A 22,785-nucleotide genomic window follows, 5' to 3' on the forward strand; every position below is an offset into this window, starting at 1 on the left:
GAATTTTAAACATTTCAGGCAGCTCTAAAATTATGTTGTAGAAACAGATCGTGATGCAATAAACTGCAAGATGCAATAAACTACTCAGGGCCCTCTTCTCCATCACTTTCCCACCTCCCAGACCAGGGCGGGACTGCTTGCAGTAGTATTCACCATTACTTGTTCTGATCTAGTTTTAAATGAGTGAAGTAATGGGGTCTCCACTGCTTCCCTTAGGAGACTGTCCCACAGCCTGACTGCAATGCTTCTTAGAGCAATTTCCATCTGGGAACCTCCAAGTGGTTTAGAAAGGTGGTCATAACATTATCCCTATTTTACCAAAGGGGAAAGTGTAATCACAGAGAGGTGAAGTGACTCACCCGAGGTCACCCCATGAATGTCAATAGCAGAGCTGAGAAGAGAATCTAGGAGTCCTGACTTTCAATCTCACATCTTTGACACTGCACCCATGAAAGATCTCCCCATTATGAACTATTTCCCAATACTCATCCTCCATTTCCCTTTGCTCAGTCCCTACTATTACTCCGAGCCATCCCTCCTACACAATTCCTCTTCCCTCTGACTGTTTACACCCTTCAGATATTTGTAGATGATGCTGCAATTCCCAGATACTTTGATCCCTTTATTTTCGAGCAAGGAGGAGCTCAGGATTAGGACAGTTAGAATGTGCATACGTTCAGAGCCAGGCTAGCCATGCCTAGGACTTCAGAGCAGCGCAGTAACGTGATTTCACCTAAACTCAGCTGTTCATGGCTGAAACTCTTTCAGTATCCTGGGGAAGCTGGAGGGACTTGGGCAATATTCCACCCCCGGGCTGCTTCCTAACCCTTAATGCAGCTGCGCGTGTGCTCGATAGCATTTGTCTCAGCACATCTGAATGTAAAATACCTTTTGCATTAGATTAAAGTCTCGAGTAAATTGAAATCAAAGGAACAGCTGCTGCTTTTTCATTAAGCTCCTGCAGACGGGAGGTGGATGGGTGGGGAAGGGTGACGGAAGGGAAGGGGCTGGGGTGGGGAGGGCTGGATTACAGCTGCATGAGAGCTCAACATGACATTGCTGGCTCTCAGTTTGTTTGCTAGCACAAGGCATTGTGCTAGCCCTTGTGACTGGTGGCCAGGAACTCACAGAGGCTGGCATTCTGGCTCTATAGCAGCAGCCAAATACCTGATGTTGGGCTGTTGTCAAACAGCAGCAATCTATCTGATCAGCCCCTCCGAGCTGGGTCCTGCTTTCCAGAGCCAAAGGGGTGGGTTAGTGCCAGGGTTACCTGTGCCTTTTGCTTAGCTCTTAAGGACACTGGGCTATACAACCTTTTCCTTTCCAAGGAGTGGATTGTATCAGGCATGGCCAGGAAAGCCCAAGTCTCACCTCTGGTTGTCAGGCTACCAGCCATCTATCTAGGTTATTACATGGCCCTCATCACTCCAGTGTTGGAGTAATTCATCTTAGACACAGCAGGATAGCCCTGATCAGCAGCATGTGTCTACCCCTCGGGCCCAGAGACTCCAGCAGACTAGAGCACCTCGGCTCCCATCCAGGGCTCCATCACTCTGCAGTGCACATCCTGCAGCTGGGGGGTCTCCTGGTCCTTAGGAAGCAGCATTATCAGGGAAGCCAAAACACTGCATCTCCCTGCTGGAGCTATGCTAAGGTTACTTTCCACTGGCTGAGCTAGCAGGAGCTACACTGAGCTTGTCTCAGCTCCCTTTGCTGAGCCAGTAGAAGCTGCATTACAGTGGCTTTAGACTGGCTTAGGCAGAGGAAACATCCAGCTCAAGCCAGGTTAGCTCAGCTTCTAGCAGGTCATGCAGGCGGACGGGCTGAGATACTACACAGAGGAGTGTGGTATAAATGCTCAGACACGCAGATGAACAGATCAAATAGAGGCAGCTGTTATCACTAAGTGTTGCTTTTCTTAAAGCCCCAGAGCCTGAATTTAGTGGTTACGTGACCATCTCAGCTTCCAATGAAAATACAAAGGAAGTTTCTGTCCCTCATGGCTGGGGAGAAAAGCTTGAGAAAGTGGCTCCATAAAGCTCCAACACTGGTAGAAACATAACAAGAACCTTAAAGGGGTTATTTGGCCTGCGTTCTACAGGAGGCCAGACTAAATGATCACATGATTTTTGAACACTTGGGGTTGCCAGTTCCACTGTTTCTGTGCCTCTCCACTGTGCGCATTATTGCTGTATCTCAGAAGATGCTGCTCTAAACTGCTCTAAGCTGGAAGCTGGCAAGCCAGAACAAAGTGTGTTTGCAGAAAGGTTCATATTGGATATGCATAGGCAGCCAACTTGGAATCCCCTGTGTTTCCCTCCTCTTGTTTAAACAAGTCTCAATCATCCAGTCAGGGACCAGGAACAACAACACGTGACTTGGGTCTCCCACTGGGTGAAGTTCACCCCTGTGCAAAGGGCCTGTGAGCCATTTAAGTCTAAAGAAACATAAGTGTTGTGTCAGCCTGGCACAGAGGTGAAGTTCACTCTAAGCGGATAGTTCGTGAACGAACCCTAGGCTGAAATACGTGCACAGATGTATGGGAGAATTTCATGAATGCGCACTTTTGTGTCAAACACCAGAGTCTGTTTCTGGATTGTCTGCATGTAGAAAGCTCTCTCTCTCTCTTCTTATGCATGGCATGTCCATGTAGTCACACTGCAGAATAGCGGAGGGCTGTACTGTATGTATGCAGCCCTGGATTCATTACACTAGCTCACTTTTGTCCCCTCACCAGCGTCTCTGACACTAGATGATTCACAATAAACACGTTATTCTGAGCCTTGCCTGAGCCACAGTTTTGTTAACGTAGATCTAGGGGAGAAGCACAACTCAGGGAGTCAAATAACTAACTGCGAAAACTCATGCCCCTGCCAATTTCTTCCAGGGAAGAAAATTCCTAGAAAAAGTCTTCTAGCCTTTTACCACACCCATCCACCCACAATTTCCTTTAAACAGATTCCCTCAACTTGAAAAAGCCCAAAAACACGATGCATCACAAAGAGGCCAAATTAACAAAATTATTCACACAGGAAACTGAAAAAGCCCCAGGATTCATTCCTTTAGTGTAAACGGCTCTTTCGATAGCTTCAGTGTCATGACACATTATTGCTAATGGAGATCTCAGGGCCATATCGGCATCTCTCTGTAAGGCCTCAGAGACATTTATCTGCTCAGAATGGAGCAGAACCCCCTTGATTGTTAGCTGCCACTTCCATACAAGTCAATACTTGGCTCAGAACTATTCCTCTCCTCGATCAGCTCAGCTACTGAATGAAAAGGGCCCAACACAACCATCGGGTACTCAGAATTTCCTCCATTCTGGCTGCCAAGCCATTCCATAGGGAAGCGGCCAAATGTCAATGAACTCTGTTGGAGTGCCAGGCACTGTGTGTATTGTAAAGAGACCAGGATTAATACACTGATTTCTCTGCCCTTCTGTTCTCTACTCCCCCTGCTCTGCTGAACGATACACCTTATAGAGCAATGCAGAAAGCAATTAAGGCTGACAACGTGCCATGAAGACCTGCCGGGGACCCTAACTGGGAGCGGGATGTTGAGCAATGCTGAGGGGTCAGGGCAGTGGCAGAAAGAACAGGACTGCAGGATGAAAACATGTGACTTGTTACAATGACAAAAGGATCACGCTGCCTTCAACTTGAACTTATTTACTCTAGCTCGGTTAATTCTTAAATGCCTGCCAAACGCAATGTGCTCATGTGAGAGCTGGCTGAAACACGGGAAACTGGTTTCATGAAAATATTCCAAGTTGTTTCTGTATCGCAGGCTTCGAAACGGCCCCGTTTACCACCAATTTTCTGTGTGTTTTCAAAAGGATCAGAGTTCTTTTAGAACTTCAGATTGAAATAGTTTTCATACACCAAAATTCACAATTACAGATTGAACATTGTGTTTTTGATAAATGAAAAATCGGAGAATGACGTTTTCTATAGAAATCAATGACAAAGGTCACCAAACCAGAAAATAGTGACAATCTGCCACTGATTTCAGTGAGACTACTTGAGGGGTAAGGTACTACTCAACGTTAGCAAAGATGGCTCTATAAACTGCAATGTATTTCTACTATTACTCGATATCAAATCCAACACATCCCTTCTCCAGATCTGATCCATTCTTCTCCTAGGGCCGGCTCTGCACATGCCAGGAGCTGGTTCTGGAATTACCAACTGCCTTTCCTTTGAAAGGACAAGCTATTCCTTTGAAAGGTGGTTAACTTCCTTTCGGCTTTGGGATTTTGGACCCTGGTCTTCTAAGTTATTCCACATTAGTCAGGCAAAACTCCTTGCATAACGGAGCAGGGATGGATAGATAGATTAGATTAGATGGGTGAGCTTCTATGGCATCAGACAGACGGGTATGTGTGGCACAGAAAGACAGGTAGATGCAGCTGGGGAAAAGAGAAGAGGGGAAAAAACCCTCTAAAGGTAAAGGAAAAAAAAAACAGAGGAGAACAAATCAGGAAGGAAAATATCAGTGAGAAAAAGTGTGGAATAAAAAACACAAAAAGCAAGGATTGAAAGCAAGACAAACGGAGGTTTCTCTGCTTCAGACAGTCTGGCTGTCATGGGGATTTGGCTATTTCTGGCAACAAAAATGGGAAAATTACTACAGTTTTGAGGGAGGTAGGGAGATACCTTCCCTCTGGAAGTGACAGGGGCACTCTGGTGTGATTGTGAAAGGCAGATAGATGTGATTTTCTGAGAAAGGGAAGGCTGTTAGCCATGATTTGCAATCTTCTTGGCGGTCTGCCTCTTTAATTGGTCTTGCCAGGGGTCTGCCAGCTAAGAAAGAAACTGGGATGTGGGGCACAGCAAATGGTGCATCGGGATAAATAAGTGACCAGGCCATCTCACTGTTGTATTAACCCTTTTGATGCCACCGTAAATGTGTTCTTTTCAAGAGGTTCACACCCATAGCAGGGGTTCATTTCAAAGGGCATTTCAGTCTGGTGCTTGGTCTGGATCATTATTTAACCACCTAGCTGTCCCTTTGCATAAGCTCCACTCTGATTCACCCCTATTTAGAACGGACATAATCCTGCCCCCATTGAAGTCAATGTGGAGTTTTGCCATGGACTTCCAAGGGGCCAGGATTTCACCCACTGTATCCAGATGAGAGATCCCTGGTATTCAGTGATCACGCAGTGCTTAAGAGCTTGCATGTGATCTGCTTTGTTCTGGACCCAAATCTAACTGGTTGTGTGAAACAACAAGTGCTTCACAGAGCCCTGCCCAGACTCTCGCTCTGGTATGCTCAGCCCTTAAAGGCACAGTCCCCAGTACCAATTTTAGCTTGGCGGGAAGATGTTGTGTTGGGGTCTGTGCCTTTAAGGACTCTAGATCCCAGAGAGAGGGAGAGAATATGGATGAGATGTGGTGAATTTCTGCTCTTGAAGGCACAGTCCCAATAACTCAAGGTCTGCTAAGATTAGTCTCATTTAAGTTTTACCTGACTATTGTGGAAATACTTAAAGCACCAGTTCAGAAGAGCTGGTCAAAAGAATGCCACATGTTTTCAGGAGGAAAAAATAAAATAAACAAAACAAAATCATTTTGGTCAAACATTTCTATGATTTTTTTCTGTTTTTTGATTAAACAAAAACTGCAAATTTGGAGAGTTTTATTTATTCCTTCCTCCCCATCCATTTCTATACCCCTTCTTTTTTTCTCCACTGGAAAAGGGGAAGGAAAGGGGGAAAAAAGGAGAGAAAGAAGGTAAAAAACCCAAAACCCTACAACTGAAAAGTTTTCCAAAGTTTTCAGTTGTTCATCAAAAGGAAAAAAAAATTGACCAAAACAAACATCTTCTGCAAAAAATTTTAATTTCAGTCAAAAAGTTTTTTCCCCCACTGGACCCAAGAATGTCTTGGCAAAACTAATGTGTGAGACAGCCAGATAAATGTCATTATCTGTTCCGTCTGCCTAAAGCATTGGTGACACCTCGTGGCCAATTAGTCTAATCCTAGGGGACTAGCCCTTGGGCACGATAAGGACTTGATCAGTTATTTGGTAGTGAAATGTGTTTTGTTAGTTTGTTGTCCATGCACTCTAGATTACTAAATGCAGTAGTTCAGGAAGGTTAGGCTGCACATACAGTTTGTTATTGTAGGGTTGCTTATTAATGAACTCCTAGAAAGGGTTGTGTGGTCTCTAGTTGACACATCATATAATGAACTGCTTGTAAAGCCACCAATAAACCCCAGATCTCACTTCCTGCATGTTCTAGCCACTAAACAATACCTCCTTCCCTTAAATCTCTTTGCAAACCATTGCATGCGAGTAACCTAATGCCCTTTCTCTCCTTGGGAGGTGATCGTCTTTGGGCACCACCGAGTGGAAATTGATGTGGGTGTGAAAACTAGTGTAAAACCTCCACATTGCACTTCATCATGTTAATTCTAGCTCCAGAGTGGGAAATTTCTTCCTAGCCCTGCACCCGTGATCAGTTTATACCCTGACGCATTAGGACTAATTGCTCTTCTAACTTATCCTAAACTGCTGTGATTGTAGTTGGTATTGAGAGAAATTCACTCCTGTGCAGAGTGCAAAGGTGAGTCCTATGCACCAAGTATTAAATAGGAATTAAGTGGTGCATAAACCTTTAGCTTGCCCTTTGCACAGGGATGAATTGCAGCCAGAGTCTTTGAGAGGCTAATTAAAGCTGAAGATCAACAGAATGAGGGGTTTATGAAGGCTCAGGTCAGAATAAGGGTGTGCATGGTGGCTATTGTCCTATAGCTTTGTGGCTCTGGACCTTAACAGCTAGCGAGTTAACTGAGGAAAGCCAATGAGGGAGCTGACTGGGAGTGAAAGGTGAAAGTTGATTAGTCTAGCTGAACAGAACTAGTTAATTTTAGCTTAATTTGATCACAATTTTCTTCTGCAAATATCAGCCCTTCTTTAATAAGTCAGAATTTTCCACAGAGGCTGCAATTGCAATCTAATCACCCAGTGTATCATAAAAGACTTTTGCTGTTAATTGTTAGGAGGAACCAGAGCTATTCTGTGTGTCAGGTATGGGATTGCAAAGAGAGATAATTATAATCAGATGTAATTAGTAATTATAACCAATCTCGTCTAGAAATTGTTTTTAGTTAAATATTCCCATAGTTCTTCTAATAGTCTTTTATGCCATTGTCATGAGCGGGCTAGATTGTGTACTGGGGCTGTGATGTGTCTCATTAAGGAGCTTGTGTGTGCTGGGCCACTCGTGCAACTCCGAGTTACTATCACTGGGTTTGCAGATTTCATTTGCACTCAGCCTCAAGGCCTGATCCGAAGGCCATGGAGACAATGGAAAGACTCCCCCTGACTTCAGCGGGCTTTGGCTCAGGTTTATACCAAGCTGTAGGCAGCAATGCACAATGGAGTCTCTCCCACTGCAAGCAGAGTAAGGGCCATGTGGAGGAGAGCAGGAAGTCAGATCATACTCAGGGGGCTGGGTGGAGGAGAGCATGGTTGGATTTTTGGGAGAAGCTGGAGGAATCACTGAGCATCCTCTCTAAGGGACCTTCTGCAGTGCATGAAGCTTCTAGGGGTAGCAGTGGGAGCTGAGGCAAAAATCCGTCTGGGGATTGGTCTGCTTTGAGCAGGACGTTGGACTAGATGACCTCCTGAGGTCCCTTCCAACCCTGATATTCTATGATTCTGAGTCAGGGACTGAGGCCAGAATATGGCCTGAAGTATTAAGGCATCCAGAAGGAGGAGGAGTTTGGACATTCGGCTCAGTTTTCACTGCCCACGCAAACCTGACATCTCAGTTGGACAGGGCAGGTCAGCCGGCCTACTGCTCTACACAGATTTTACTTTTTTTTTAGCTCTGTCTCCGAAACTAACCAGCAAGATATTGAGAAACGCAGGAGAGTTCAGACAAGAGCAAGAAAATATTATCAGGGGGCTGCAGGAATTGACTGATGAGAAAAGATGAAAAAGAGCTAAACACAGCTAGCCTGGCTAAGGGAAGGTTTGGGAGCACAGGATAACAGCCTGCAGACAGCTGAAGGGTGGCAGCACCAAAGCAAAGGGATTCTTTAGTGTGAAACAGGGGGTCAGACTAGGTGAGGAATGGGTTGAAATTAAAAAAGGGGGGAATTTAAAATGAGTGCCTGGGAAAACTGGCTGACTTTGAGGTGGAACAAGCTAAGGAGTCGTCTCTCCAGAGAAGTGGCGGAGTCCCGATCCCTTAGAATATTTAAAATGGGACAAAAGCCCAGGATATGATATGATGGAATAATCACGTTCCGGATGGAAGATGGACTAAATGACCTAAAATCTATCTTCCTCTCCTATTTCTAGGGGACTCCCCCACCAGGTCCATAGAGCACCCTACTTTCAGCTGGATATACCCACATTCTTACTTCATCTGAACTTCCACTGTCTCTCATTGCGCAGGCATTACTTCCCTGCAGACAGTGCCCATGATGTTCACATGGGTGTCACAGACACGTCTTAGCCGGTTACTGTCTAGTCAGGCAAATCCCACTAGTTGCTGCAGGTTACAGGGAACGTCTGTAGAGAGTGGTTCAGGAGGGGGATGGAGAGGGTACAAAGCAGAGTAGAATGAATGAGCGTAGAGAAAGTGGGCGTAAAAGGGAGCAGGGTTTGAATGCTCTATTAGAGAAAAGGCAAGGCGTCATGCTGCCGGAGCTGCTGCAAACCTTAGCTGTCTTCATGGTGGTCCATTGTGTGGTTTGGCGTGGCCTCAGCTCCAGTGATGGCTAAAGCATGCACAGGTGCAAGGGTGGTCAGGAGTGGAAGTGCCCATGAGTTCACTGGGGGAAAGAGGCTGTATGGTAAAGCACAGAGGAGGGGAGGGTGACCAGTAGCAAAATAATACAATAACTATTTTGAAAACTGTACAACAGGATTATTTCACCTACCAACACAGCTACCTCTGGGGGGAAACAAAGCAGCAATCAGCACAGGGCAATACCAGACAACAGTGCAGGAACAGGAAGTGAAAAAGCTACATGAGGCAGTTTTACCAGATGGAGGCAATTACTTGTCCTGGACTTTGGCCAGCACATAGGCTTAACACCAGGACTGTTTCGGGAAGTTCCATGTGGTCTTTGGAGACCACAAGGAGTCAGGGACCTCAACTTTATTACTGATTTGAAAGATAGTGTCTCTAGCAGCATAGCGCCCATTCATACATGGCTACTTCAGAGATGGATGCCAGGAGAAAGATCACTTGATCATTGCCTGTTAGGTTCAATCCCTCTGGGGCACCTGGCATTGGCCACTGTCAGCAGACAGGATACTGGGCTAGATGGACCTTTGGTCTGACCCAGTATGGCCGTTCTTATATACTGCCAACTCAGAGAAAAGCGCTCCCCACTGACACAACCCCATTGCGCTCTGCAGCACTATGGAGGTTTCCTATTCAAGTACTGACCTAGCCTTGAGTGACAATGTGTCTGTCTTGTGATGGGAACTAAGTTGCAGTATTTGATGGCATGTAAGCAGGATCCTTTCAGTCCTGATTCCCTTAGCAGTGGCTGGGAAGCCCTGCCTTGGATGATCCTGCTGGGAAGGGTCCTTCTAAAGTACACTCATCTTTCCTCTTGTTGTGGTGTAAACATTTCTCGTGCAATGGAGAGGTTCAGTTACTATGGTGATGAGCTCCAGTATATAGACAGACATGTACCACGCTCACATAATACAACTTTTTGTCCCCCCCGGTGGTGAGACCATGTATAGAGGCTTTGAAGTCTGCTGCTGCCTCCAAGCTAGAGGGCCAGAGTCTTTCAGCTCAAGCAATAAAGACATGGCTTTTTTACTCAGAGGTCCAGGGGGCAGTCTTCACAGAGAAGCATGTGTCATTGCAATTGGATCAATAGGTTTAACTGCACACTGCTACAGAGCGATCAGCGAGATAGGGTCTGCACACGAACAAGCAAACTGAGGCCCGTCAAATTCATTTCAGTTGTGGCCTGGGTTTAAATGCACTTTCTCAAGGTGAAGCAACTCCCAGTGCATTATCACTGCAGTTCCCCCTGCTCTGATAAGGGCCTCTATCACTTAGATGGTGCCATCTTTATCACCCTCTAGTTCAAGGCCCCTCCAAGGTAAAGTGATTCAATTAAACCCTGGTTCATACAGAGTGCTAAAAACCAGGGGAGAAAAATAAAATCCTCTTGAGGATAATTTTCTTCTATAGATTTTTACGACCAGCGGCTGGAGAATCACTTTCTAGTTTTTGTGCTGTCTCTCCAGTCAATAAATAAGAGGGAAAGAAAGGATTTCAGAGAAAATAGAATGCAGTCAAAAGGTAAATTGTGGTCTTAAAAGCCCCTAAGAGACTGTCGCTGACTTTGAAATGTTTCCTAGTTTGAGACTATTTCTTCCTGACTACATGGTTTCCTTTTCCCAATTTGCATCTCTGAGAGGTAATCTTTAAAACTGATTTCCCCCCGGTTGCATTTCATCGGCGGAGAAACTAAACAGGCTGTTGCATTACAGTAATAACATCAACATTTCAACCATCTTTACCTTAATTATTTCACTGTCTTGCCAATGGAACCAGTTAAACAAGATTTATTTTGGTGAGATGAAAAGACTCAGGTTTGTGTGTGCATGTTGAAGATAATCTGGGAAAGCTGATTTACCTCTTGTTATGTGTCACCGGCACTAAAAATATATAGAAAAGGTTCAGGACATTTAAGTAATAATAATGTCAGCATTTCACCTGTCTCTTCCTTAATTAATTCTCCCTTACAGCCTTGCCACCTGAACCTGCTTAGATAAGATTTCAGCGTGGATAAGGAGCAGTGGCCTTTATTCTAGTAAGCAGATAAGCAGCTTTTTCCAATGTAACCAAAGAGAATTTGGCACTTAAGCTATTCTCAGATCTACTCTGGATTTGCTCACAGCTTCTCAGCAGTGGACTTGGGACTTCAGAACTTGTAAAGTTTTGCAAAATACTAATGAACACAAAAACAAAACAATTAAAAAAATGGACTGCAAAATTTGTGCCCAAAGCAATTAGAGAAATGCAGTGCGCTGTAGCGCTTGGCCCAAGTATCCTTATTTCAATGCCAACAAGTATAGTGAGTGGAAAATTGGGACTTTGCCTTATTTTTTTCAGATTTATACTAAAGCAGCACCCACAGGCCCCAACTGAGATCTGGGCTCCGTTGTGCTCGGCAGTTGATTCCTTTCTGACTTATGCTACGTGGATATGAGAGACACAAAGTGGGTGCTATAATATCTGTTATTGGACCAACTTCTGTTGGAGAGAGACAAGTTTTAGAGTCACACAAAATTCTTCTTCCAAGCATCCCAGCTAAATTCAAGGAGGAACAGATTGTTCAGCATAAGCAGTTAGCTCATTTTCTAAGGGACCATTCTTTCCAATAAGAGCTGTTACCTCTCCCACTTGGTCTCTCTAACATCCTGAGATTGACACAGTTACAACTACACTGCATACATTGATACGGCGATTTACTTGTGTCCATACCAGAGGGTTCCACTGATTTAATTAACTGGGTTTCTAAAAGTGATGCAACTTTTCTGTGCAGAAAACCCCACGGCAGGGCTGTCCCTGCTAACATGAGATGTCCAAGCTCCTTCTTGAATTGCTGCTAGAGGGATCTGAGAATGGGAGTCACAAAAGCCAGCATGGTGAGCTGGAAGCCACCTAAGCTAGAAGCAGGAAATGCCACAGAGAGGAGTATGTCCTAAGCCAGTGGTTCTCAAACTAGGGCCACCGCTTGTTCAGGGAAAGCCCCCAGCAGGCCAGGCCGATTTGTTTACCTACCACGTCCACAGGTTTGGTTGACTGCGACTCCCGCTGACCGCAGTTCACCGCTCCAGGCCAATGGGGGTTGCAAGAACGGCGGCCAGCAGGTCCCTCAGCTTGCACTGCTTTCTGCTGCCCCCATTGTCCTGGAGTGGCGAACCGCGACCAGTGGGAGTCGCGATCAGCCGAACCTGTGAACACGGCAGGTAAACAAACTCGCTCGGCCCTCCAAGGGCTTTCTCTGAACAAGCAGCGGCCCTACTTTGAGAACCACTGACCTACACTCCCCATTTCCCCTTCAAAGGTTAGACACCTAAGTCCAGCCTGGAGGGAGACGTCTCCTTCCACACAGGAATCAGAGCTATCAGAGAGAACCTTCTCCTAGACTTAGGTGCCTAAGCCGAGACAGAACTTTCTCAAGACAAAGCAAGCAGTGATTCCCAATGGTTAAAGCGCTCACCCAGAATGTGGGAAGACCAGGTTTAAATCTACACTCTGCCTGCTATGCAGCATACATTTGTATCTGGGTCTCCCGCCTCCCACGTGAATCCCCCAATTGCTGGGTTACGCAAGAGCCAGCTCCAGCTCCAGAATGTCCCAGGACTCTCCTCTTGGAGCTGTTCCACTGAGTATGAATAATTACCTATCAGAGTAGCTCTCCACCACCACTGGGCTATAGATTCCCTGTCTGTCCCCTCAGCTATTTAATTATTTGCATACAGTAGAAGAGCTTCAACAGGAGAGATTCACAGAGATGTGACCCAGAATATCCTATCGGAAAGTGCCCTGGCTAGGAGGTGAGAGACCCAAAATCAAATTTTTCACCATATAAGTCAAAATGAGGATTTGCACCTGTGTTTCCCACAGCCTGTATCAGCGCACTAGCCACTGGGCTGGAGATCACAAGGGGGCAGCCTGTTCTTTTCCTCAGGTGCTAGTTTAGGCATGCTCAGAGCACACCTACTAGATCAGGCCCAAAAGGCAAGAGAGACAGTGGAATGCCTAGTAGGTGAACCTCTCCAGGGCTTAGGTGTGAGTTCAATGTTGAGCTGCTGGGCAGCCAGTGTCAGACTTAGGCAGCTGAGTGCATGCCTAGGTGCTAAAATGTAGGTACCTTGGGGACTTTACCAGTGGAAGGATTAAAATGTAGGTGCCTAGGAATTTCAGCCACCCACAGGGTTAGGTGGCAGTGAGCAAGGGCATTGTGAATGCCAGTGGTTCCTAAATATTGGACTTAAGCCCCTGAAGTGGCAGCTAGACACCTAAGTGCCCCTTGTAAATCCCACCCACTCGGCTTTTTCCTTTCCCTAAGTGGTGGTAATGAGACCCATCTGTTCCAGTTACCAGGTAGAGTCAGCAGAAGAGCTCTGCAGCTCCACATAGTGCCCTCGGGTTGGATGCCTTATCAAAGACCTATTTCCAAAGACAGGGGCTGGATGTTAAATTCAGGTCCAGCCTTCCTCAAAGTTGGATGGGGGAGGTGGGAGTTTGTGTTTTGGGGTGTGTTTTGTGGTCTGTTGAAGATAAAGGGGGCACTTTTGCATTGATAACCAGGTGTAAGTGTTGACAGAGGCCAAGAGCTCTTTGATCTGGGGCCCTGGTTGCTGTAACAGTGCCTGAAGAATCCCTGCCAAGCAGCATGTTCTCAGCTGCCCACGCTCGCCCCACATGCCTGCATATGGGAAGCCTGCTTGTGTACAAACATTTGCAAACACCTTGATCGACTTGTGAATGCACAACAGGTTTTTGGAAGCCGGATCTGTGTGTGTGTGTGTGTGTGTATGTGTGTGTTGGGGGGGGTCACTTCTTTATTTGTTCCTTTTTTGCTTCTAAGAGTTTCCCATTCAAAAAGAAAAACATGAACAGATTCAGTCAGAATAATGCACCAAGCCCAAAGCAGATGAGAGTAAAACAAAGGGTCAATCCCCAGGATAATGAGACTTCATGTGATGGAAAATGGATCTGTTTGGGCTGTGGATGCTGGCGTGAGGGGGACAGAAGAGAGACAGACCTGCTACTGGATTGGCTGATGCCTTGCAATTCTGCCCTGTGCAAAGCAACATAGTCTATGTAAATATTTCAAAAACAGATTAGAAAGCTCCTTGGATTAGATGCTAGGATGTTTTTCTCTCTCTATGCATGTATTGCACAGAGTCTAGTTGTATGAAAAGATTTCCCTTCTTCAGTAGCTCAGGCAGTTTGCAAGGATAAGAACCACGAAGGTGCTTAGGCGCCTAAATCCTGGGTTTGGGCACCACTGCAATCCACAAAACTCTCTCTCGGCTGCTGACAAACCCAGTAGAGGCCCCTAAACTCACTCAGTGGCTAAGTTTTTGCAGTAACGGATTCCTAGGTGCCTATGTTTCTGCCTCTGGGCATGCCCACTGTCGCCTCCCTCTAGGCATCCAGATGCCCATCTCCCACCTAAGCCACAGTGCGAGTCACAAGCCAGGAAAGACAGGCATTCAGCTACCTAAGTCATGTGTGGTGATCGATTTGGCAGGCATGCTCAGAGGCTACCCACTGGATCAGTCCCTCAGGCGAGTCCACACAAAACAGCTGGTGGGGCTAAGGCAAACCTCACTCATAACCTTTAGTGGCTAGGGTGCTCGCCTGGGCTGTGGGAGACCCCAAGTTCAAGTCCCCGCTCCTCCTGAGAGGGAAATGGGGAGTTAAACAGGCTTCTGTTGCCTCTCAGCTGAGTGCTCTAACCACTGTGCTATGCAATAGTCTGATGCAGGGTGCCCTCAACCTCCCCTACTGAAGCTGTTCCACTTTAATTAAACAAGTGAATACTCAGATATTATTGGACCATAGCACTAATTAGAACAACCTGTAACCTAGTGGGTAGGATGATCCCTTGAGCAGTGGAGGATCTCTTCTCGCATCCCTTCTACCTTCAGGCAGAGAGGGGACTTGAACTGGGGTTCCCCTGTACCCTAGCTGAATACACTAAGTTAGAAGCTCTGAGGGAGAGCCTGCTACTGTTTTGCTACAGCCCCCACACACAATGTAGGTGGCTGAATGCCCATCTTCCCGCAGAACTAGGTACCTCCCTGCAGCCCAGACTTGAGTGCCTATCTCTGTAAGAGGTTCAGGGTTTAGCCCATCTGCCTCTGGTTGGCATCTGCCATTAGCTAGCTTAGGCGGTTCCCTGCCTAGCTGGATCACAGTCTAAGATGCCTCTCTCTCCCCATTTATCACGTAGAAGCCTAGATGCAACTTTTGAGTTGTGCTGGAATGCCAAGAGAGCTGGAAGGGCATCTCATGGTACTTCCAGTTTTCGTGTTCTGGCACTTCTTGAGTGCTGCACTCACCCACTGCCATGGGGTTTAGTGCAAGCTTTGCGGATCACAGAGCTGTTCTTGGGCTTTTTCTAGGGGCCTGCAATTTAGGCACCGTGACACACAGCATTGCAACACCTAAGTCCCTCCATGGATCCCACCCCAAGTGTCTCACTGCTAACTTCTAGGCCAGAACTCATTTGCTCTTGCTTTTTACAAATTCAAGGAGGCAGAAAGACTCTTGCTTGCCTTTTCTTTCTTTCTCACATGATTGGTGTGAGGCTGTGTAAAACTCCATGGACTGCTTGATGATAATGGTACTGTGGTTCAGTGCATGGTTCTGGCCTGTGTGATGGAGTGGGGGTACATGAGCATGTGTGCGTAGGAAGATGAAGTTGTGTGTGTTCTCCATAGCATGAACGCGTGGATTCCCCTAAGATCCTCCTACAGGTAAGGAGATTTTGGGGGCTGAGTGCTCCTGAGAGCGTGAAAAAGGAGAAATAAAGGCATGGGGTCTGCCTTTCCAGACAACGCTTCTCCTCCATATGGTACTGAACTACATCGCCCCCTCTGCTGTCTGTGCCCTTCCACCCAGGCCTGTCAGCCTTACAGCCGGAGGGGAGTTAACAGAAGAAACCCAGCTGTGACTGCAAGAATGGTGCTAGACTCAACACCTTTGCCTGGTCAGTCAGAGCCAGCCTGCCACTTGCTCCTCCAGCTCTCTCTTTTCAGGGCCTCACCTCCCTGTTTCAGAACGAGTCTGGTTATATTGGGGCAGCATGTGTAAATACAGCCTCCTGCAAGCCTAATCATCTAAAGTGGCTCTTTGAATAACAGTTCTCCGTGACTGTAGTTTCCTGTAATTTCCGAAAGGAAAGAAATCCATGCAGACTGCAATTTTGTGCCTATGAATTTTGAATGAATATCGCTAAGTGCCTTTTGTGAGGACTCAATTTCCTTCTCTCTTCCTTCCTCGCCTCTCTTCTCCAACGTAGTAGATCCCAGTGGAAAAAAAGACACCAATCCATTTAGGGCCCGGCAGGAAACGTCATTCTGTCAGGCTAGTTAGATCCTGGATTTAGAATAAAATCTGGGGCCTTGTGAGAGACCACAGCACTTATCTCATGGGTCCTTCAGCGCAGGTGGAGGGGTCCTCTAGGAACTGCAGAAGAGTGGGACACTTTAAAGAGTCCTCACGACCTTTCCATGGCCACAGTGAGTTGGAAAGGCTTTGCGGTATGGAGGAAAGTAGACACCTTTTTAACCTACTATAGGGAATGATCCTGCATTGATAAGGGATGGAGGACTTGAGCAGAGGTCCTTTAGCACATGCAGGGTGCTGGGCCTGTCCTCCTCATACATACCACATTGCGCCCTTTCTTCAAACATCAGTGCTGGCTCGCAATTTAGTCAAGCGGCAGCTCAGACTGGAGCTTCTATGGAGTCCATACAGCTGGACCCTCCTTCATCACTGGAGTCTCGCCACACCATCTGCTCACTGAATCACTGGCATGAGAACCTTCTCTTCTGCAGCTCTTGCTACCCTGCACTTCACCCACCCTCCAGTTCAATCCAAATCTCACTAGGTGGTGAGAGAAAGAAACAAGTTTCTGACTCCCAGGCTAACTAGCAAGGCCTGGAGACCTCCTTCATGGGCTTCATCGCAAGGGGGCACTTGGACTCTGCCCTCCATGCCTTTCAGGGACCCCACCATTGACCCTGAGATTGGCTTTGTTATAGTGAGCCCAAGGCTGTGGTGCTGTCTCCTCTGCTATGTGGCTCATTCCCTCCCTCCCTACTCCTACACAACATGAGCTAAAGGGCTTCCATCCTCCAATGTTGTTTTTCTGTTACTACAATCCCCCTTATATTTACTACCTTCCTCAATTCCCTCCCCCCACCCCGCATTGTGTGTCGTTTTAGCACTGTGCAGTTATCTTTATGGCACTGTTGTTTTTAAAGTGTTTTTACCATCTGATTTGATGATAAAATTACTGTACAGCACCTGAAGTGCCCCGGCGCTGAGAAGGAAAGGGTACTTTATAAATGCAGTTATGATGTTCTCTGGAACATCTTGCTGTCTGGCTCGAGCGGTGGCTGCCGTAGGTGCTGTACAGTGTATTTGTATCTATAGATACAGAAAGCACTTTGTGATCCTGGTGGATAAAAGGCACTATATAAATGTAAATCATTATCATTATCATTAAATACCTTCTGCATCTTTAAAATCTACCAGTTGGAATAAAAGGCAAGCAGGGCAGCTGGTATCCGGTATTTAGTCACTGAACCAAATTAAGGAGGTGGGATTTGTTCTTTTCTTTTTTTTTCTAAGCAAATAAATGTGATAGCATAAAATACTTTATTTTCCCTGCTGCTAAAGATTTGAATGCTACTCTCTGCCCACCTCCAGGCAGAGCTCTGTGAAGGAAAACTGAGCTGATAGGTGCAGGACATATCCATATACGGTACCAGAGTGTCTCACAACAACTCTGCGAGGTAGGAAAGTGCTGTTATTCCACACACAAACCAAATGACTATTCCAAGGTCACCCAGGAAGCCTGGGGAAGAGCAGGGAATCAAAGCCAGCTCTTCCAAGCCTCAAGCTGGAGTGCTAACCACTAGACCATCCTTCCTCTCCTGCAGTCAAACAGGCAGGGGATGCTGACAGCATGCTGAGTACATGGCTACACTTTCTGGTTTTCCCATTCACAGTTGAATCGGTAAGTCTGATTTTCCTTTTTATCTCTCCAAGCAGGTGGCTTTTGCTGCCAGCTGCTCTCGACACTGGCATGTCGTCTCAGCAGGGAGGCACTTCTTCCATTGCGGCCCAAACTTCAGGCCACACCACGCCAAGCACGACGGTTCTGCTTGGGGCACCACCTTCCCTTCCAGCGTACAGCTTAATAGCAGCCTCAGAAATATCAACAGGCTCTCCGATCACCGCTGTGGAGCCGGCTGCATTGATTAGCTGCAAAAAGAATTAACCTCATTGAAGGCTGCACCTTTCCAGCCACCAAACTGGAATGTGGGCGGCCCAAGCAGTGGAAGGACAGCCACACAGCAACAGGTGAGTGGATGAGTCAGGAGACTGGCACCTTTTACCTGTGTCACTCCAACAAATCCAGGGTTGGCTGGTAGCCACTAGAAGACGCTGTTACCCTAGGATGCCTGTGCAGTAGCCAGTGTGAAATGAGTTAGATGGGTGGTGACCATTTCAGTCCAATGCCTACTGAACAGGTGTCTGCATCACAAAAGCGACATCTCCAAATGAAATCAATTGGCAGTGCCTCATGGAGGAAGGATGAGCTTATGGTTGCGGAACAGGCCCTATGCAGCTGGATTCAATTGCCAGCCCCACCACACATTTCTATGCTATTCCGGGCAAGTTGTCCCAGTTCCTCGTGAAATGGGGATAACAGCTCAGGTTAGATGATCACAATGGTCCCTTCTGACCTTCCAACCTCTGAGTCTGTGACACTTTCCCCATTTGGGTCAAAGAATGAATGAACTCGGAAGAACAAACAGCCCCTTCACCCAAAAGCATGAAGGCTGATAAGGCCCAGCAGCAGAGCAGCACAAAGAGGCTTGTCCGTGGCGCTGAGTTACCTTGCAACTCACAGGCAGTACATGGTCCAGGAGCACATCACACAAGCATATGGGCTATTGCACAAATGCATCTGCTTAAACGTCCTACAGTCATTGCCAGGGGTGATGCTGCACTGAGGTGAAGAGCAGTTAGAGATGAGGGAGGTGAGTAGGGCACTGGGTGGGACTCAAGACACCAGGGTTCTGTGTTTGGCCTCTGGTAAGTCACTTCCTGCCTCTGTTCCCCTCCTCTCCCCTTAGGCTGCAGGGAGTGCCTCTTATTATGGCTCTGTACAGCACCTAGCACAATGGGCCCCCAATCTCAGCTGGGATCGCTAGGTGCTGCTCTAATACGAATGTCACTGCTGCTAAGTGGAGCAGGGAAGGAAAGGGTTTGGAGACCCCACGCCTTATTCCATGGTAGTGGGCGACTAAACGAGGCCTCTCCGCACTGCGTGGCCCAAACGCTCACTTCAGAACCACCCCCTGAGCCTAGTAAAAAGGTTTGTGGGATCCCCCTGTGAACTAAACCCAATGAGTGCCATGCAGCTCCAGGCATGGCCCCACCTATCAGCAAACCCGTACTATGCCAGCTAATGCTTCTGATCCCAGATAACCACCATGCTGCATTACCGTGGGACCTAGACTGAAGGCAAGTCCCAGACAAACAGCTCAGGATACCTCAGCCTCAAAGCTCCAGCTGCTGGGGATGGGCAGCTCCCGGTACATAGCCCAGGAAGATCACAGCAGTTAAAAAACTTCTAACTAACCGTGTTCTATTTCCCTTTGCTCATGTGAGGGGTGTGTTGGAAATCTAAGAGCTCTGGCAGAGTGTTGGGACTTGCTGCCCCACCTGATGGTAATGGAACCTGCCCGTTTAATCTGCATTGCTGTTAAAACGAGCAGCATACCCTGCCTGCACCTGCTAAACTGCGGCAATATTTAGTTAAACAAAACAATTCTTTTCCTTTTTTCCCCGCCTGACTCTGGTAAGTTGCAGCCTCCTGTTGCCCAGGGGAGGTCTTCCATTTAGCTGTGTTTGCCTCTCTCATTTCATGCTGTAATGGAGATTCATCACAGCTTTTAAATCCATAATTTGCCATGAATCACTCCTCTCTCTCTTTCTCTCTCTGTGGAGGTCAGAGTTGAGTGTGTTAAGGAAGTCTGATTTTCTAAACGAAACATTCTGGCTTTCCAGTTCAAAATGACTTTTCATTTTGAAATTCAAGCAAATTAGACTGATTTTTTTTTTAAAATTTTAAACAGAGAAAAAGGTCTAGTGCAGGAGTGGATTGGGGACGTCCTGTGGCCTGAAATGTGCCGGAGGTCAGATTGGATGGTCCCTTCTGGCCTTCATGTCTATGAGTCTATAAGGTTGAAATCAAAATGAAATGGTTCAAAATAATCAAAATGGAACATTTGGGTTTTTCGGTTTGCAAATATTTTTTAGATTTCAACTTTTCATCCCAAGTCAAGATAAGAAAATAATTTCAAGCTCTCAAAAATACCCTGGGATGGGCCAAATGTTTCTTGCTCAGCTCTACCCCCCTCATCTTTTGCAGACTGGAGGGTAGGTCTACACTGCCCATGACTGTGAGCCTCCCAATCTGGGTCGATAGACCTGAGTTTGTGGGGCTCATGCTAGCGCTCTGAAAACAGCTGTGCGGACAGCTCTTTGAAGCTGAGGCTGGAGCTCAGGTTCTGAAGGGGGCCCCCTTTAGGGAGGGGTGGGTTTCAGAGCTCTCACTGCAGCCCAAGCTGCAACTTCAAACCACTGCATAGCTATTTTCAGTCTATCAATCCAGACTGGGAGGCTCACTGCCACAGACTATGTAGGTGGATTTCTAGGTGCTACTGTAATAGAAATCATTATTAATAACTAGGGTCAGGCCTGCACTAGAACAGCTTAGTCAGTACAGCTATACCAGCAAATTCTTCTAGTGTAGATGCAGCTTGTATGGGCAAGAGTGCTTTTATTGGTATAGCTTATATTGGTTCCCTGAGTGAAATAATTTATATTGCTGTAACTGGATCTTCAGTAAGATCTTGGCTGGTATAAAAATATGCAAAAAAAAAAAATCACATTCCTAAGTGACATTACTATATGGGTGGAAGTTTGTAATGGAGACTTGGCTTTAGAAACTAGAAAGCAAGTTTTAATGTGCGTACACACACACACAGAGAACATGATCCTCTACTGCCTTGCATCTTGAGTTGTAATTTACACTTATGCAAGGCAAGTGCAAGATGCTCCCAGATCAGAATGGTCATGTTTCACATGCACTCTGCACTCACTTTGCACATGGGGCAGGGCAGTAGGGAGTTAGGAGCAGTAGATATTGTCTCTCCAGGCCTGTTGTCCAAACCATAAGCTCTTGGAGGCTGGGACTGTCTTGAGATTTGTGCTTTGCATAATGCAGACTTGAGTGAATGGTTTGACACAGACACTGGCCTCAAACAAGGATGCATTCTCTCGCCTCTCCTGCTTGGCATTACCATTGATTTCATGATGAAAAAAAGCACAGATGGATACAACACAGGCATTGCATGGCTCAGCAATAGCAGCACACAAGATCTAGCTTTTGCTTACCCCAGAGCTCTTCTAAGTGACAGCTGAACCATCATGCAAATACTAGAAGACTGTCCAGTATCACAAAAAAGGCTAATAATGAGCTATGAAAAAAGCAAACCTAATGAGAATCCCAGCAACTCCCAACTCAGATATTATGTGAGAAAGCAATGGAATACAAAAGGTCATTCAATTCACCTAATCCTGGTAGCAGTGTGCAAGCCAACAGGGATACCCAGAAGGAAATAATGCCCTAATCTGGCAAGCCCTCAACTTCATTCACCAGCTTAAACAAGATTTGGTTGTTGAAACTCTACAAATTAAAGACCAAACTGTGAATCTTCATTGCAAATATTATTTCCACCTTAATTTACGAACGTGAAAGCTGGAAACCCACCCTAGATGCAGACAGACAGCTGAGTGCCTTCGAAAGCAAACACTTTAAAGTTATCCAGAAAAGAGGATGGAAGTATCAGGCACGTGTTCAAAATGAAGTCAGGCTGGCATGCCGTGACAGGGATTCCAGGGGGCAGCTGGAGAAACATGCAAAAAGAGTGACTGAAAGAACACTGCTCAGATACAGGAACAGTAAGGGACTTAACAATATAGAGGATGTACAAAGAATGGCCCACAATACATGGGTGGTGAAGCCTTGTTTGTGTCCTATGCAACGTTGGATGGCAAGGGAAGGATTCAGATAAAATACAGACCCTACAAAAAACATTGGCATATGAGTCCTTTGCTCCAAGGAGTTAGTCCCAGTGATGTCAAGGGGATGGCAGCAATGACTGTAGAATACTGAAGTAGCTTTTTTTAATGGGTTAGAATAGCCAGGGGGACCAGGGCTGAGGTGCATTGGCAGAGCTGTGGCTGGAGGAGTGGGCATCGGGACCAGATTAGCAGGCGATGACTGAGGAGCATTGGTGGAGCTGTGTGTGTATGTGGAGCCCCGAACTGGACCAGCACATAGGTTACAGGTCAGGGTAGCGCTGAATGGGACGCCCAGGGCTATGGAGCTTGTCTGAGTGGCACTGGCAGAGCTGCCTGTGCAGAGCCTGCCCAAAGCCAGTCCTCACTGCATCTGACTGAAACAAGTTTGCTGCTAGTTTGCTAGTTTCACAGACACTAGATTCACCCCCACAAAAGGCCAAGAGCTGAGATCAGGAGCAGGCGGCCTTTGCAAAGAGGCTTCCGGGGAGAAAAGCCCAAGTGATGGCCCCTCCTAGTCCCATTTACTTTTCTTTTTTCATGGCTGCTCCTGCCCCTTCTGAGCCTTTGTTTCATTTTTCACTAGGCAGGATCAATAGGAAAGCGGGGGCTGTCTCTCAGGTGATGTCACACTTCAAGGGCTTCATTCTTCTCTGTCAACTGACAAAGGTAGAGGGAGTCAATACTTCTGTCAGGTCACTAACAATCCACCCAGTTCTTAACAGTGACTGATCCCTGGCTATGGCCTCCACAAATCTCAGGGACGCACGGACGTGTTATGCTGTAGTCCACAGCAAAAAGAGAAGGCTCGCCTGTGTCTGCATGTGCAAGTGCAGGTGGTTATTGAGTGAGCAATACAGAAGGGATCTGGGGATTTCC

General features: G+C 46.6%; 1 protein-coding gene across 2 annotated transcripts in view; it reads right to left on the bottom strand.

The window, feature by feature from the left end:
• The window catches only part of KIRREL3 (kirre like nephrin family adhesion molecule 3), a 723,719-nt gene that overhangs the window by 225,395 nt on the left and 475,539 nt on the right, over nucleotides 1-22,785 (bottom strand). The gene's annotated exons all lie outside the window — the stretch shown is intronic.

This window comes from Gopherus evgoodei, chromosome 19, assembly GCF_007399415.2.
Source record: "Gopherus evgoodei ecotype Sinaloan lineage chromosome 19, rGopEvg1_v1.p, whole genome shotgun sequence".
In the NCBI taxonomy this organism is placed as follows: domain Eukaryota; kingdom Metazoa; phylum Chordata; order Testudines; family Testudinidae; genus Gopherus; species Gopherus evgoodei.